The 18540-nt window shown below is 38.5% G+C and overlaps 1 long non-coding RNA gene across 1 annotated transcript; it reads right to left on the bottom strand.

Annotated features, from left to right (window-relative positions):
* Positions 1-3796: 3796 nt before the first annotated feature.
* On the bottom strand, positions 3797-18197 carry LOC129205141 (uncharacterized). Its single transcript, XR_008576631.1, has 5 exons — positions 17621-18197; positions 16271-16337; positions 13330-13469; positions 7614-7848; positions 3797-4547 (listed from the first exon to the last, which is right to left on the bottom strand). It is a non-coding gene; the product is annotated as an uncharacterized LOC129205141 (long non-coding RNA).
* Between the last annotated feature and the right edge of the window lie 343 nt (positions 18198-18540).

The raw sequence follows: 18540 nt of genomic DNA, 5'->3' as shown, positions 1-18540 counted from the left end.
TTGTGTCAATTAATGCATAGGAGAGTTTATTGTGCCTAATTAATGCATTAATTAATATTTTGCCTGTGCTTAGAAACATGTTCCTAGAGTGGAAAACAGGAAAACTTCATAAGAGATGAGGGAAGTATTCTACAGGAAGATGAGAGGTTCTGAAAGGTACGGGTTTCAAAGAGCTATTGTTGCCTAAAAGAAAAAGTGAAAAATGTTGCATTTGGATGTGTTCCACTTACTCATTTCTTCCCCTTACTTTGTACTGTTTGGGCTATTTACATGAAAACATCATCTTTGTTCCTTAAGAGTTCATCTGCTGCTTGTTCCCTGCCTAAAGTCAAAATAATGTTATGTTTGTGAGATTTTAATCACCTCTACTGCAAACAATTATGAAATTATAAACAGAAGATTATGACTTCAAGTGGGAACTAAGTGGCAGGAGCTGATGAACTCTTAAAAGCAAAGATCCTGTTATCATGCAAATGCTTCCAGTAATGAAGAAAATGAAGCAAAAGTCACGTAAAAAGTCTAAATATGAGCATCTGAATCATAGACAGCAGTGGGTCTTTCAGACAGGATGATGGTAGTTGAAATGATTTCATAATAAACTTATAAAGCCATACTAGCAATTATTATTTCATTATATATCCATTTTTGCATCTGTAATATTTCTTTTTCATCAGCGGGATTTTGTTTTGAAAAGCAGAATCCTACTAGAACCTACCGTTTTATAAACAGAATCTCATCATTTTTTGTAGATAGCACATGTTTTCACACCTCTTATTTGTTAATGGCAGTTCCATCCGAGAAAAGCAAGGCATGCATGGTTTATACTACAGCTTCCCTCTCCTTCCAGTTGAACAGTGCTGAGGAAGTCAGGAGTAAGCCCAAAATATTCATCTTCAAGGATACCAACAGAAGAAGCCAGCAAGCCTACATGTGTGCCAATGCCCACAGAGCAGCAGCACAGGCGTTCTCCAAACAAGCCCTTCTCCTCAGGTGTGCGCATGGCCGGCAGAGGGAACGGCGCTCCCCCAGACTTGCTCTTTTATCTCCAAGGCAGGACGTATGGAGAAAACATTTGACACCAACCTGCCTTCTCAAAGAGTTACAGTGATGCACCGTCAAATGCGCAACCACTGCTCTGTATTTCACTGCTTGTCCTTCCCGGGAATAATTGCAAGTGTTCTGCTTAGCAGGTTTCATTGATATCACTTGCTCCTGATTGACGTTGGCTTAGCAATGCTGGTCAGCTGAGCAACGGCACTGCTCAGAGAGACCTGCTGTTCTCATGCAGGCTGTGGATTTGGATTGCCCTGAGAATCCCTGGCAAATCCTGACACATCCACTTAAGCAGCTGTTTGTTCCCAGTCTGCTCTTTGAACTGCACTCAGCCTTTGTAATAAGTAGCTGGATATTTCTGGCTGTCACTGAATTCTATGTACTGCTTAGGGACCTCTGCACAAGATTCCTCTAAACTTGCGTTATATATATTTTGTTTTATTTCTGACAGATAAGCAGGTGGCCTGAAAGACCATTTTAGATATTACAGTCACCGCTGGCACAAGAATGGGAGGACATTAATGGCTGGAGATACCTCCAAGGCCACTGGGTCTGGTAGAGGTGATCTGGTCCAGCAAAGGTGGTTCACCTGAGGACTGAGGTGTAGCCCAGTCTCCAGGGTGCAGAACTGGTCATAGCAAAGGTGAAGCCCCTGAGAAAAGCCTAAGTTAATATCAACTCTTTACGCAGTCAGATAGTGTTTTGACCACAGAAGCCCTGGTATATGTATAATTGCCTGAAAGTTAAAGTGCCTGTAAAGCAGGATGGAGGTGAGATTAAGGATATGGTAGACATTACTCACATCATGATTTTTTATGATGGCATGGTAATCGGGTGAAAATGGAGGTTTCTGCAGAATTGCACTTTGAGAAAATGGCTGTTATTTGTTCGATGATGGGGTTTCAATACATTTTCTTTGCCAACTGAAGCTTCAGTTACTCTAAAAATGTAATTGCATGCCATGCTGTTGTGGTTTAACCCCAGCCAGCAACTAAGCACCATGCAGCCACCGGTTTATTCAAGTTATATTTTTTTAAGTAAATTTCTAGCTTTGTGGTGCAAAGAAAATCTTGAATATATTACTCAGGTCCACTTTGAAAGTGCCTAAATCAGAAATCTAATAGAATAAAATTACATTTCAAAATCTCGTGGAAAGGAAGGAGGACATTTATCTCCAAAGTTTATTTCAGTGCTAGGTTGCTGAGACTGAAAGCTGTGGAACTTCAGTCACATTTACACAATAATTTGAAGGTTTTTGTGGAATTTCACCATACTCTTTCCTATATAGAGTGTTGAATATCATATTCAATGCCTTCAATTTGATACATTTAATAGATTTTAACTAATCCAAACCAAGATCTTCAAAGGGCATGTATTTGCAAGCACATGCAATTATGTCACGTAAAGCCTTAGTTCAGCTATAGAAGCATTTTGATATCTGTATCTTATTGTGCTTTCTCAGAAGACTACATGCCAACAAGAAATTTCATGCCATCATTTACATCTTATATATTCTTTGTGTAAAGCTTCTTTGCAAAACTCACAGAGCTAAATGAAGAAACCATTCCAGTTTTGGTCATAATCAGGACAATGCTTTTGATATTCTTGTTGCTCAACCTTGTAATTTAATGGTAAGTCTCACAGGTTTAGATTAAGTCAATAGATCATATTAGAAAATCAGCTTTAAAAGAAAAAAACTTTCCTGACCACCATTGCTCGATACAAAAAATTGTACTCTGAGGGTACAGAAATCAGAAAGTTAAATAAAATGTATTATTATTTAATAGCCTAACCATTTCTAAGTCAGCAGCACAAATTTAGGGACCAATCTCAATGTGATGCATTAATTTTACACTTAACAATACTTACTAAAGACATGGTTTTTTTCTGTTTAAATGTAGTGTTAGGGTTTTTTAAAGATCAGCAAAATTCCTCTTATTTTTCCTGAAATATGGCAGTGTAAAACACACACACACACATTTTACCTGCTCTCAAAGTTTCTTTTCCTAGTGCTCTCTGTAGAAATAATTGAAGGTAGAATGTATATACCTTTTGTATAAAGACATTTATACTTTCAATGAGTTTCCTATTTAAGATTCTAAAAGAGATAACACATAGACAACTGCTTCTAAATACAGTGATTGTGGCACCTTTGGGATGCTAGCATTTCCTACCCACTCCTGGCCTTTTTTACCATTACTGCTTCATTTTCTCTTCTAAGGCCATACAGTGTACCAGCTGTGTTTTTAATAATTTTGCTAGGTTTGCAATACCAGCGTGATATTTTAATGAAGATTCAAGGAGTAAAGAGGCAGCAGGCCAACCATTTTCACTGATACACTTAGCAAAGTGAGATATACAACAATGGAATTGTTTTTTTGTTTTCATCTCAGTCTTTGTTGGATGCTGTTGCAACCTGCAAATGCTACATTCTAATTGTACAGCGATAGACTTCTATCATTCTCTTCTACAGGAAACAACCAGTGTGCTGTAACAGACATACTTCTCTATTATCCCTGTTTAGTGTCTCCAGCCAAAAAGCAACAACAGCAGTTCATCCTTGGTCAGGTCCCAGTTGGGACTATGTAATTACCATTGTGGTGGATCAGAGGCAATTAATTTTATTCCTCTTGCTTTAAAAAGCAGCAATCAAAAGAGGGGGATGGCGAGGCTTTTAATGCCAGAATACAGTCCAACGCAGAGGTTACACAATTAAAATACGAAAATGTCAAGCAACAGAAAAGTTAAAATAGCACTACCTCAGCTGGCTTACAGCAGCAGAGCACTATGGGGAACTATGCCAGTTTATACTTTCTAAAGATCTGTTGCAGGTTTCCAGCAGTTCAGACATTGCTATTACTAAACCATATTTTGTATTAAAGTCATCACAAAGTGCAGTCTTTTCTACTACAACGAGCTTTGTTGCTTGATTGTTCTTATTCAAATCTCAGACTGGGAGATGATGATGTAGCATTCTTGGATAAGTGTGAGTCACCATGGCTATCGCTCCTCAAGGTGCTTATTTACACAGGTCCCCAATAACAATGATTTCACTCTAAAAAAAGCCAAAGACGACTTTTGAGTAGCAAGATCAACCTGTAAGAGGTTTGTCCAACTTGTTTCCAGGCTCATATTGCATTTCATTTTCAAAAGAAGATATCAACCACAGTAATAAATGCTGTCTGACACCACACCCCTCATTCGCCATATGTATTAGCCATAAAATAATTTGGACAATATGTAAGCTACATCCTTTCAAATGTCCACTGAACTTCATACAGCAAAAACATGCTGCTCATGAAGAGGAGGTAATAGTCATAGAGGGCATCTGTTGCTTGTGATGCACATTAAGATGGTTGAGTAAGCTGTCAGCAATAACCATCAAATTTTTGTCTGTCCTCAGTGAATTCCCAGCAGAGAAATAAAGCTTCCTTGAAAGCCAGTCAACAGGTTTCCTTGTTCTCTTTCAAAAACAATGTCCAGAAAAGAATGTTCTGTATGGGTAAGAGAATGGTAGGTTTGTCAGATGCGTTTCAAAGGAAGAGACATTCTAAAATATGTAACAGAAGCTATCTTAGAACTCATAAACTGTGTTCTAACATCCTTTCAAACAATGAACTCTTTAATCTGACAGGAAAAGTATATGCTAGTTCTGACCCACTATGGTGCTCTTGAAAAAAAGACTGCAATAAAAATGATGTACGTGCTTTGCTAAATGATCCATTTCTATTCAGATAACAAACATCTTAACATCTAAAAATGTTATCTCTTTTGAAACTGAATGGCCTTGTCAATAGGCTCTTGCACGGGTGAATTGACTCAGGCTATTTCAGAGAAGGTTTATGGGGGGACTCCAGATAAATATATAGAAAATATGAGACAGGATTAGATTACATTCTGTCTGCTATATCACACAGCTAATCCATTTATTTATTTTTTCCTAATTTTTATTTTAAGTCTTTGCTTTTTTTTTTTTTTTTTTTTAAATTGAATGTGGTTTTTAATATTACCAGAAAGCCTGCCAGGTGAAAACATGGATACTTATTCTCTAGTATTTCAGACTTCAGGGTTTTTTAACCTCTGGTGTTGGGAGTCATGCACTTGCCTTAGTACCAGATATCACCTAGACAAGGAAAATAATTAAATGCATATCGGTCAGCTATCCTTCAGTGATTCACTTGAAGGCCCTTACTTCATGTCTTCCCCTGTAATGGAGGCCACAGCAAGCCACGTTAGTAGGGGTAGCACAGAATTGTCATTGTCTCATTTTGGGAAGCGAAGTGCCACACTGGCAGCAGAAGGCTGGAATAAGAGAGGAGTTACACCTGCCCTGTTGTGGTCAGGGAATGTGTCCCCCAGCCAGGGTCAGCAGGAGGAACAAGACACCCTCCACACTCATAATCTTGTGTCCATTTGCTGTGCAATCCAGCACTCACCTGTCATATGGTCCAGGACCAGGGCTAGCCCCAGTAGATGACACTGCATGTGGGGAAGGCCTTTTCTTAAACCCCAGCATGTAGTCTTATTTCATGAGGCAGTGCATCAACTCAGACATCAAGACTTCAGAAAATCAGGAGCACTGTAAGAACAGTTGTGCTCACAATCTTAGGTTTAAGTTATGAGGTGTAATATTAGACGTGCAATATAAGTGGAAAGGTTAAGTTGGATGGAAAATCAAGGCCTTAAATTCATTAGTGGTACTCCACTCACTACATCTGTTTTACATTGGCATAACACCACTAGACTTTTTCATTAGAGCATTTTCCTATACATCAGAGCAGAGAGGAACATATTCTAAGTACACTTTCAGACCCAGGGCCAAGGGCAGGGGGAAGGGTTTAGGAGCCACGCAGCGTACAAGAACAACCATCAGAAAGTGCTGCCTGGTATGAATGCTAACTTTTCAATGCTTTTGTCAGGAAAGGCTAATACACGTTTAAAACAAACACACTGGATTACAGAAAACAGAGGTTAAACTTATAGCTCTTACACACACAAATCCATTATCAAAGCACACATTAACCTGAGCAATTGTTTGCTTAATAAGCAGGAATGAAATGGAGGTGGATTGAGGTAGATTGTTTTGCCCTGCATTACTCATGTATCTCTGGGTAAACAACTTTATTTTTCAGGAATAACCTCAGTTTAGATTCTGTTTTCTGTGGTACACCAAGAGTTTGCACTCCAACCTGTTTGTGTCATTTGTGCAGTATACCTCTAAGGATCTCGGTGGAAATATCGAGGAACCAAAGGCACAAATGCATTTGTAATAATATGCAATCTCAATTCCTAGCTATTTGTTTAATTTTTTTCTCAAGAAAATGCTTCAGGTGTTCTGTCCATCACAGTCTGCCTCTCTGTTCCTAGAGCAGCATAGTCAGTACTGACAGTCTGGCTAAATACCAGCCTACCAGGAGGGGAACCTGCTTAATTGCCTGGATTCAGGCTTCATAAAACAGCTTTCACACCTTAAGCTGGACTACTTCGCATCTGTGGCTGTCAGGTTTCTGGCTTGCAAATGAAGAAATCAGCTGCTCCTGTTCCTTAAAGAATACCCAAGGGTACCAAACCTCATGCATAAAGTCAAAACATACAATCTGATTTCCATACAGAATAACATTTTGTTAATAAGAACTTCTCTAAATTACTGTACCTACCTTTTTTCTATTTTTTTTTTCCTTACACAGAAGATACCATAATATGGTGCTGAGCCGGAATTAAACCAGACTTCTAGTTAAAATTTAGATCATGCCACTTTTGTACCCAACCTGACTGTAATCTCAACTGTGTCATCTGGGTCCATTCAGATGTTTTATTAACTCCATTTTGAGTGACATGTTTGAGTCATTTTATTTTTTTTAATAAACAAAAGGTATTATGAAAAGCCTGCCTCATGACAACATATACTCCAAAACCAATGAACCAACCAAAAATCCTGCCTTCCTAACCTAAGCATCAGCTCAGTTGAGAGGTGTGGGAAAGGGCAGTATTGTTGCCTTATAAGGAACAGATCATTTTATCCGCACACAACTCCCCTCTTAAAACGCAGACTTGAGTCAAGGTAAACCAATTTCTTTACAGTAAACATGAATGTTAAATAACTACAAAGCTCCGGTTTTTAGAAAGGAAAGTGGATGCTCATAAATGCCTCATAAAAGAAGTTTGTTGGCATCAGATGTTCTATTAAAAAAAACCCAAACCTGCATGGCCTACTTTACCTTTCCCCATACAAATTATTTTTTGAATAAAGGACTGTGTACACTCTTCTGCATTTAGAAGATACTACTGTATTAAAGGAACATTAAGGATGGCAAGTTAATCCCTTAAATAATAAAAAATGCTAGAAATCAGGTTTTTTCTACTTTAGATTGTAAATCAAAGTCCATCACTGTGGGAGCTGAATATCTCCCATACAAAATCAATATCAATAGCAAAATCCTCACAGATTTTATAGCATTTTCATACTTATCTGCTTTGACATCAGAATTTTCCCTGTACATTATTAATTCAACTGTGCTGTTTATGTGTATTAGTGATACAATCTTTAATTAGGTAATTACCCAGTATTTTTCAACACGATGCACAAAATGACTGGTTCTTTCTTCATAAGCAGCTAATCAATATTTCTTCTTATCCTCCCATTTATTGTGTAGTTCTGACCTTATTTATTCCAGAGTCTCTTCACTCAGCAGAATAATATTTATTTATCAATAGGCTTCTTTGTGATACTGCTGTCACCACAGTAGGACTCAAAGGTAAATAATTCATCTTTGCAGTATCCTCAGTAGATAAAACCTTTGGAGAATTAAGACATAGGGAACAATTGATCTCTGACAGGATCTGAAAGTCTTTTTCTCCTGACCATCCTTCTAGCCCATGCTTTTGGACTTCGATCAAAACCACAGAATGGGAAAGAAGAAGCTGAGGAGTGGCACATGTCTAGGTCCCATTCAACGTGGAAGCCATGCCTCTGGACCTGGCAGCTGGAAAGGTGTTTTGGGGGTTCCACAGTGCAAACTTGATCAGAGACAAAAGGTCTGGCATTTGCCCTGATTTTATGTGCACAAATGGAGGAACAGATTTCTGTAGCTTTTCCTAATTTTTTAGCATTTCACCAAAGCAGCTCAGCAGGACAATAGCTCAGATTAAAAGGGAAAGATAAAAAGTGTAAAGGGATTCACTCTCTTGGAAGACGGAAAATGCAGCTTGAGCCTGTGCAGATCTTCCTCTTGTAGGCAACAGATCGAGCCCCTTGATTATCACATAAAAGAAATACAACATAACCATCATCGCTGTTTGAAGAGAAGAAGTTCTGTCCTCCGAAACCAAAGGCAATTTAAGGAAACCACAGTAAAATAAATAGTAGATAAGTACATGCCAAACTGAGCTCCAGAATATCAAAAGTGGAAGCTATGAGGAAACCTGTGGTGCTATATAACCTTAAGTTGCTATGTTTTAAAATGTTCAATTGTTTATGAAATTGAAGGACAGAAATTAATAAAATTAGTAAAAAGACATTTAATTGGTTTTCTATTCAGCGGAGCCCCTTGTGAAACAGATGAGACCCAAGTATGTATGTATGTCCTTCTTTCTACTGTTGACATGAAAAGCAGAATGCCTTGAGATAAGAGCAACAGGTAGTGGGAGCATACATTTTCCTCGTCTGCCTCTATAAAGTTCCAGATTGTCTTCACATCCTTTCACACAGCTTTGGGAAGATAGAGTTCTTGGTCTCATGTCCTGAATACTAGGCATTTCTTTGTCACTCAAAGCAACAGGAAAAATAAAAGGTATTAATTAGACCTTCACAGAGAATTTCAATACCTTCCTGACATTGAGTTTGAAAATTTGAAATGTACATGGAAAGAAGTTTGAAATGTTTTCTAAAATATGTACTGTCTCCTACTACTCATATTTCACGTTGCTTTTTTTAATTTGGAAGTTTAAGCACAGACATTTCAGTAGGTGAAGGTCAGTTTTTTATGTGCCTCATTTACTTTGCAGTGCCAATTCTAAATGGTCAGCAATAACTTTTATTCAATAGGCAACAACTAAAAACCTGGGGGAAGTAAAATACCCACTAAAGTTCACAGAGGAATCTAGACCTTACTTTAACAGCTCTAGCCACTGTGTCATTCTTCTAGTATGAAAAACTTAGCTTCCCACTTACACACCAAGAAGTGCATCTTATTGATTTTCCACAGGAGAAGTAGAAGGAAATGAAGGTCTAGAAGGAAAATAAATTCTATATGACCATGTATGCTGCACATGGTACCTCCAGTTTTCAGACAATTGGCTTCTATAGATCACCGTCTCCACAGCATGTTAAGCATGCAGCTTTCAGCTACAGGTATAAATAGAGGGGTTAGAAGCAATGAAGCTACAGTTTATGCACAAGTTATCTTTAGATTAGTGGGAAATCAACAAACTGTACATTTCAATTCTTCTGCCCTGAATATACTTTGGTCCAAAAACAAACCATTAGAAGTCAGGTTTCTTTTTCTTTATTCTCACAACTTGACAGACTGAAGAAAATGAAAGACAGAAAATGTCTGTCTTTTTTCCCTTCCTCTTTTTCTTTTTCAATTTCTTCTATAAAAGGAAAAAATGAAAGCCCAATAAATATAGCTGAGGGAATGATGCCCGAGTTGTTGCTACACTGCACATATTCTTATAGCCTTCTAAATCGTAAAATGTTAACAGCAAAACTAAATCTTGACATGTTGATAGCTAAAACCATACTGCAATATGGCACATCAATTGCCTGTTATGTTTTTGAGGACCAAAAAATATTCTCTTCTGTACCATTAACATAAATCAAACTGGTTAAATCACTTTAATACTCCAGGTGCCTTTTTTTTTTCCTCAGATGGCACAATGGTTGATGTCAGTGCTAGTGGCAGAGGGGGGAGCAAAGAAGAGGGGGAAGGGAAATCAGATAGACTGTAGATTTGCAGAAGGGTTCTGTACACAAATCAAGCTCAATAAGCTTGTCAAATGAACATTTCACATTAAACAAAATAATAACCTGTCATATGATTTTAAACAGCTTTTTTTTCCCTTTTTTTTTTTCCCCCAGGTTTCAGAAGAGCAATGCAGGGCTGTAAGTACAGTACCACAGCTGCATTTCTCAAACTCAGAGCAAACATTTGAAAGCTTCCATACCCTTGGTTCTTGCCAGATGTTGATTCTGACAGGAGAAAAAGCACCAAGTTTTTCCAAAACTTCAGCATGGGTGATTACTGCTAGTGCAAAACAATCAATTAAATATAAATAAAATCTCTAGTTCTACAGCTCTGGAAAATTACTGTGCGCAAGTAACATTTCCTAACCCAGCAGAAAGATATCAATTAAAATAAAATAAATAGAAAAAACCCACAACACACCCAATTGACATTTGACTGCTTTGGATGTTTGGAGGGCTAAATCTCATGCCTTAAGTAACCAAGTTAGGACCTCAGCATCCTCTCTGCTAACCACCAGTAACTGATTTCTCTCAAAGCAGCTCTATCCAATCTCTAATAAATATTTAAGTTTATGATGATGGCAAAAGCTCATACTGGAATTCCTCTACTCAGAGAAGGAATGGGGCTCATAAAATCTCAGGGTTCATTCAAGGTAATCTGTCTATGAACTTGTTTTTTCATAAGAAGTTCTGTTTCATGAGCTGCCTCAATTTCAGACCACTAAACTGTAATTAATGGTAATGGAGTGACTAGACCTCATTTGCCTGATGAGTGCACAGTCCACCTGATGCCCATTCTTATACTAGGGTTTGCTGCTGTGTTCAAACATGATTATACGGGTTAGTGGCTGAGAGATCTGGGTTCATTTCTGCCTTTGTTTATATATAATCTTGAATTTTGCTTTAGCATCTGTGCCTCACTTACTCCTGACTGTACAGAAAAGGTGAAAAAAAAAAGAAAAAAACCCACCTCAAACCCCGAACTACTCAAATCACTTCAAGTTTTGTGCATAGGGGAGTCCTAGCTATATGTACAGTGCATTAGCCAATTCATTCTCCGGTATAATTAGGTTGCTTGTAGCTAATTCTCTTTGTATCATGATGTATTACAAAACTGTTATTAAAGACCATATTTCTGAATGCCTTTAAGAAATTAGGTTCTGGTTCTGTTCATACTGAATTTGATGGCAAATTTCCCATTAAATTCATTGGTTCAGGATCACAGCTTAATGAGCGTAATTCTTTGAGTCTGCTCTTGGTATAACAAAGAGTTTTCATTATACCGTAGTCTTTGTTCATTGCAATATTCAGGATATAGTCAATATATCATTAAAGGAAACTCATTAAATGTGTAACTACATTCAGAGTGACTCAGATTATGATTTTAGTATAAGAGATACTATAACAGAAACAGTGTATATTTATACATGAAGGAGAACTCAGATACAGAACTAGTTGTTGAAAGAGTACCTCGAGTCCTCAATCTCTCTTGTCTATAAATTGCATTCATAATTGACAGCTCATTAACAACTCATTATGGATACTGAATATTGCACAAACAGACGCAGTGCAGCAAAGGAGACAAAAACTGAATTCATGAAAGGGAAAACAGGGGGATATTTTTCAATTGAAGAGTATGACTTCATTAATGGCATTTGGGTTCTTTTTTCTGCATTTGAATTGCCACAAACAGATCTAGTGATAACTACCACTTCTCAGTACCTGAAGAAAAATGCGTATGCTATATGTAGACAATAGACCAGCTGTATAACCATGCAGTGCCTGCTTTCCACAGACTACAAGATTTAGGAATTACAAATTAGTAAAATTCTACTGAAATGGATATAAAGCAAATAATAGGAATTCAGTAACTCTTTCTGTATCATCTGTGGAATGAGCACAGCAGCCTTCATAGTGCAGCCTAGGAAATACTACCGCTTCCTTACACCGACAGTCCTCAGAAAGTTACAGTGACACTCAACACATTGGCATTTGACCTGCATCTTTATTCAATCACCTATCATCAACTGCATTTTAATTATTCTGTTTCATGGGAAGGTCAGTGCCAAAGGAAAATTGTTATTTTTCATGTCCATGAGATTACATATAGACTGATAGCTCCAGGGAAGGAGGCTAACACATCTTCCCCATGTTCTAGCATCGTTTCAAAGGTGTTGGTACTGCAGATACACCGGCAGCCTTGGATTACACAGCTCCACAGTCATTTATCAGTACAATAGGATCAATGACTCCTGCCAGACAGTAGCACCGATACTTCAGATTATTTAAGTTAAGAAATCTATCATTCTTCTCAGTAATATAAGTAACAGGAAAGTATGAAGCAGTCAAAGCAGGCCCCTCTAAAAAAATCCAAACATCAGCACAGAAAATACTGTGAAGACTAAGGGTTCTATTCCTATCTACAAGCAAAGGAATTAGAAATTTATAAGAATTCTGCATGTTCAGTGTCTTAGAGATTATGACAACATCTATACTGTACAAGGAAAATGGAGAGCTGATACATTTCTTTTTTCCTTCCTTCAAGGGAAAGCCCAAAGCTCAGTTGTGTTATACTCTGTGTGTGGAGGTTCTGTCCACACACGGCTCTGCAGGAAGTACTGCCTGAAGACATCTGGGCATGCAGAAATGACAATCTTGAGTGTCAGTTTTGCTCTGTGAATTTCTGATTGAATTTATCCTCTTGAAAGAAGATTCTCCTAGATTGAAGAACTTCCTTGATTTTCCCTCTGCCAGAACCCTTTGTTGACTGCAGGAAAGAGCAAAAAGTCATAACTGAACACTGTCGAACCAAAACTGGAACAACGAATACCTGTCCACAGGCTTCTAAAAGGCTTTTTTGCCTCTTAAGTAAAAGATGTAATGTGCATTCTCTAAAGCATGTGCCAAGACAAGTGAAAGAGGATCCTAGGAGAACTTGACAGACCTAAATTTGTCAGGAAAGCATTTAAATCATTACTTTCAGCATTGTTACGTAGAAAGACAAGTGAAGCTGAAGATCCCTCTGCACAGCTATCTGTTCAAATCCATTTAATTTCAAGAACGAAATATTTGTTTAAATGCGTAAATATTGTTTCACACCGAGACTTTGAGATCTTTCAGATAAGAAGGAAGATTTCACTTTATACTTTTACCAATCTTATATCCATGAATTGTGCATGTAGTGACAAAATTAACTTAAGGATTAACATAGTAAAAGACAGAGAGACTCAGAGCTGCAAGACAGGAAGATGAGCTAAAGGTGATGTCATCTGTATTTCATTTATTTAAAATTATGTAATAACATTACTTACAATGTCAGTCTTCAGATGTGTGACTGGCACTCAGACAATGGGAGTTAGACAGCCAGCATCACTGAAAGCGTCCTCTGGTGATGACTCAGGTACCTTTATGACAGCTCCAAAACAATGAATGGTTGTACGTGTTTATATGCCTATTACAACAAAACTCACATTACATTGCAGTCCCATGTCATAGCATTAACAGATAATGAATCACAGGTGGAAAACTGTGGAAGACCATATATGGTATGATTTTGTTGATGATAGGATGCACATGAACAAACATTTTTTTTTAAATGTGGGGAAGGCAAAAAAAAAACCCTACCAAGCAACTTTATGTACAATGCTTAAAGTTCATTTTTTTAATGAACCCTGCGTGTCACATTCTAATTGGTGTGAAAATGGAGAACAGTCAGTGGGAACTAAAGCTTTGATGAATGTGTCAGTCTGGCCATACAGTGAATTGGAAAAGTTTTGATTTTTCCCTGCCAAGGTTTTCAACAGTAGATATTTATGAAAAATGTGGATATGGATCTGGAATTGTCAATTGAACATCATTTAAAATTTTGAATCACCCCAAAAGACCATGAGAATGTGTGCACTTCTTGCTGGAAATATTTATTGGTGAGATTCCCTGAAAAGTGAAACAGCAAAAACTGGTGTTGATATTTTTTAATAAAATGAGACCATTCATTTCCTTTACCTTAACACCCCAAAATTCCTCTGCTCACTCTAAAAACTCTTTGCAAGCAGATCACTGCACAGACATTCATATTTTTTCCAGCTAAGATTAGGTCAGCATTTCTGTTCTAAATTGCTATCTTCAGTGATAACCAAAGCTAATAAGTCATTCTTATATATGCATTCCAGGCTGAAGTTTAGAAAAATAATTTCAGTCTAAAATTAAAACAGGTCTTTTATCAAGTTTGTTTAAGTATTTTGTATTTTCAATGGGTAGTTTTTTGTTTGTTTTTTTTTGCCAATGCCTGCTGCAATGTACATGAAATCAACAGGGACAGACAAGACAACCCAGGTACTGTGTATTCTGAATGGAAATTGCCCATTTGTCTCTGCCTTTCCAAAGCTTTGCCAGTCAAGAATACCCAAAGATAATCCTTTTTGATCAGTGGTAAAACAAGTATCTCTTCAAAGTCTTTACATCTAGTGTAGTGGCTTTTTCTGGAAGACAGGTTATTGAAAATTGTGTAGTCATTACCAGGTGACATTAAATGGCCTTGTTACACACTAGGTCAGATTAATTATTCCTTCTGGCTTTAGAAATCTAATCAACACAGGAATGAGGGGTGAATGTTAAGTATGTATTTTGATTTATGATTTCTATGTTTATAGAGTGTTCATAGCCCTATATTACAGTAGAAACTGAAATTCCTTCATATTTTGGATAAGTTGTGGACCTTGAGAGACCAAATATCAGAAGTTCTACCTCTGCCTCTAACTGTCACACTGTTTTGTAATAATATAAAAAACCACACTATCTTATGGGGAAAACAAGAAAATATTGTCCAGACACTTGTTCTAGATTTTGTTTTAAACACGCGTAACTTTTTTTTTTAATTACAAAAGAAAAGTCAACTTCTGATTCAGTTAGATTCAGTTCAACAGTGTGTTGGGTTTGTGTGGCAAGGTTTTGGTAGTGGGGGGGCTACAGGGGTGGCTTCTCTGAGAAGTTGCTAGAAGCTCCCCCTGTGTCTGATAGAGCCAATGCCAGCCGGCTCTAAGACAGGCCCGCCGCTGGCCAAGGCCAAGCCAATCAGCGCCTCTGTGATAACATATTTGAGAAGAAGAAAAACACTTAGAGAGAGCTTTTGCAGCCGGAGAGAGGAGTGAGAAGATGTGAGAAACTCTGCAGACACCAAGGTCAGTGAAGAAGGAGGGGGAGGAGGTGCTCCAGGCGCCGGAGCAGAGATCCCCCTGCAGCCCGTGGTGAAGACCATGGTGAAGCAGGCCGTCCCCCTGCAGCCCATGGAGGAAGGATGAGGGGGTGTAGTAGAGATTCCACCTGCAGCCCGTGGAGGACCCCACGCCGGAGCAGGTGGAGGCACCTGAAGGAGGCTGTGGCCCCGTGGGAAGCCCACGCTGGAGCAAGTTCCTGGCCGGACCGGTGGACCCGTGCAGAGGGAAGCCCACGCCAGGGCAGGTTTGCTGGCAGGACTTGTGACCCCGTGGGGGACCCCACACTGGAGCAGTTTGCTCCTGAAGGTCTGCACCCCGTGAGAGGGACTCCATGCTGGAGCAGGGGAACGATGAGAGGAGTCCTCCCCCTGAGGATGAAGAAGCAGCAGAAACACCATGTGATGAACTGACCATAACCCCCATTCCCCGTCCCCCTGTGCCGCTGAGGGGGGAGGAGGTTGAAGCCGGGAGTGAAGTCGAGCCCGGGAAGATGAGAGGGGTGGTGGGAGGTGTTTTAAGAGTTGATTTTATTTTCTCATTCCTCTACTCTGTTTTGCCTAGTAATAAATTAGATGAATTCCCTCTCCAAGTTCGGTCTGTTTTGCTCATGACAACAATTAGTGAGTGATCTCTCCCTGTCCTTATCTCGACCTACAAGCATTTCGTTATGCCTTTTCTCCCCTGTCTAGTGAATGAGGGGAGTGAGAGAGTGGCTCTGGTGGGCACCTGGCCCCCAGCCAGGGTAACCCACCACAAATAGTTGTATCTTTAGGTTTAAGACTCTACTCTGAACTCTCTTAGATCAGTAGAACGCTTTTCTGTTGGTGATTTAAAAAAAAGTTCAGGTTTCAACTGGTGTATCAAAAAGCAGAACGTGACACACTATTTCATGGGGCACTTTTTGTGACAGAGGGAGAGTGTCCAAGCAGAGGGAGTGTCTCCAAAACACCCTGTGTCTGACCAGTGATCTTGTAAATTAGCAGAGTGCAGCTCAGTCATCACAACTGCATCAAGACACACAGATAGTATCACACCATACCTTATAACATGTCAGAAGAAAATTTTTTAAAGATGATCTGCTTCATCCCAAGAAATAGTCAATTAAACTGCAGAAATGAGATATGAAACTAAGTCAATGATGTATCAAAACCTATAAGGAAATATGACACTATGCATCAAAATGTGAAGCTGTGATTACTTTCTGCAGCTATGCTCTTTGATAAAACTGCAGGTAAGTAATTCACTGTTGACTGTTAAAATACTTTATCATATTTACTAGCACAGCTGGGCAGATATATGTAGCAGGCATGTGGGAATGGAAAAGAAGGAGAAAAGAATACTGTTCAGAATATTTTAACTGTTCAAGTCATTTATTGAAAAAAAAATGGTTTCAGAATTCAAAAAAAGCCCCTTCTCTTCCCCCACCGCTGAAGGAGGAAGAGGTTTGGCCTCTCTCACTTCTGTATCACTGCAAAATTGACATGTCCATTCAGCTGAGTTTAAGCCACAAGACCTACACTCTGACAATATCTGTCCTCACAGGCAGATTTACCTGCTCTGAACAAGCCATCACTTTGACGACCACCTCTCCCACAAGCCCCTGCTGACAAGCATATCCTTTACTAGCCTACAGAAAGAGGTATTTTTTTAATTAACCACCCTACAACTACCAGAAAACTACATTCCTTCAAGGACTGAATTGATTTGGTAGATCATCCCTTCTCTACCTTGTGGTACTACAAATAGACAAATCAGTGAAATTACCAAAGGTATCCAATTGAAAATACAAATGAAACGGGGCGGGGGGAAAGTAGAAAACTCAACATTCAGCCTTTCTGATCTCATCAGTGGAAGTAACTCCACAGAAAACAGTTCATATATTATTTACCTTGCATGTCTCTTCATTCCACCTCCCTCAGATACAAACACACCACAAAGAGATGTGATAATTTTAGAAATATTCTGATTTTTTTTTAAATCAATCATTTCTTTATTTGGTAAGAGGAATCAGAAGTTTCCTTGGCAGTAATTATTTGACAGGATGCCCTTCTACTGGCAAATAAAAATGGAGAGAGACATTCCTTCCAAAACACAGAATGTCTACTAGATATTTTTAAGGAAATTACTTTTGATCATCAGCCTATACAATGACAGAAGAGCTTTATACGATTACTTTTATAAATTTATGAAGGCCTCTATTCTAAAATAACATAATTGTTGCATTTTATTACTATATTGCAATGAAGAGTCAGTGGTCTTTATAGGAACACATTAACAGAAAAGCAGGTGATGACATTTGTTAAAACGCACTTAGAATAGTTAGAGGATTTCCTCTGAATCAGTTTTGATTCACTTGAGGAAATCAGCTCTTCAGGATACAAATAAGTACCTGTATTAGGAGTCTTGCAGAAGACAGTGTATTCAGGGAGTTAGAGATCTTCAGCCAGCCACATCTGCTATAGGCCAGGTTCTTTTCAGTGGTGCCCAGCGACAGGACAAGGGGCAAGGGGCACAAACTGGAACACGGGAAGTTCCATCTCAACATGAGGAAAAACTTGCTATCTATATTTCTTTTCCTACTGTCTACCTTATTCAACTTGCTGTTCTGCCTTTCTTACTGATACCCGGAAAGAACTCTGCTCTTCCTCATCCTGAAAGAACAGTACCTCCAGAGTTTCAAAATAAGATTATAAAACCCAAAACTAGCAAATTAACAGCCAGTTCTCAAATCTTTGTGATAAGCCTCCAAGTTTGCAAGAAGACATTCAGAAACATCTTTGATGACCTTTCTAGGCAGCCTAGAAAGCGTATGAGTTAACTACAAGATGCTAACTGGTCCCTTGGAAAAGACTATGATTAAACATTGAAAGAAAAGAGGAAGAAAAAAGGGTTGTCTTGAATTCATTATTTCAACTCATGACATAGGCTAAATGAGGGAGAGCACAGGCAGGTAACTTCCCAGATGATATCTTCTAGCACTGCAGTTAAAGGACAAAAAAAATAAAACAATGTCAGAGGAACACTGGACAGAAAATGTCTTCTTTCAACATATTTATTTCACAATGTCATGCCATGACTGAGATTTACCACAACAAGGAAGCGTCAAATGTGAGGTGTGCAAAGATCCTTTCTTTGCTATTCTAAAGTAGTTTTAGAATGGAAAAGCCCAAGGATAGACTAATACATCAGCAGCAGAGTTTGATGATGAAAAAAAGGGGAGAGGGGAAGAGAAACTGTACTTTTCCAATTATTTATTTGCCATTGAATTTTTTGAAATTGTCCAAATTCAGGTTAATTGCAAAAACGAGG

The sequence above is a fragment of the Grus americana genome, chromosome 3, assembly GCF_028858705.1.
Source record: "Grus americana isolate bGruAme1 chromosome 3, bGruAme1.mat, whole genome shotgun sequence".
NCBI lineage: Eukaryota > Metazoa > Chordata > Aves > Gruiformes > Gruidae > Grus > Grus americana.
The sequence above is the reverse complement of the archived record's forward strand: the minus strand, read 5'-3'. Positions and strand labels throughout refer to the sequence as shown.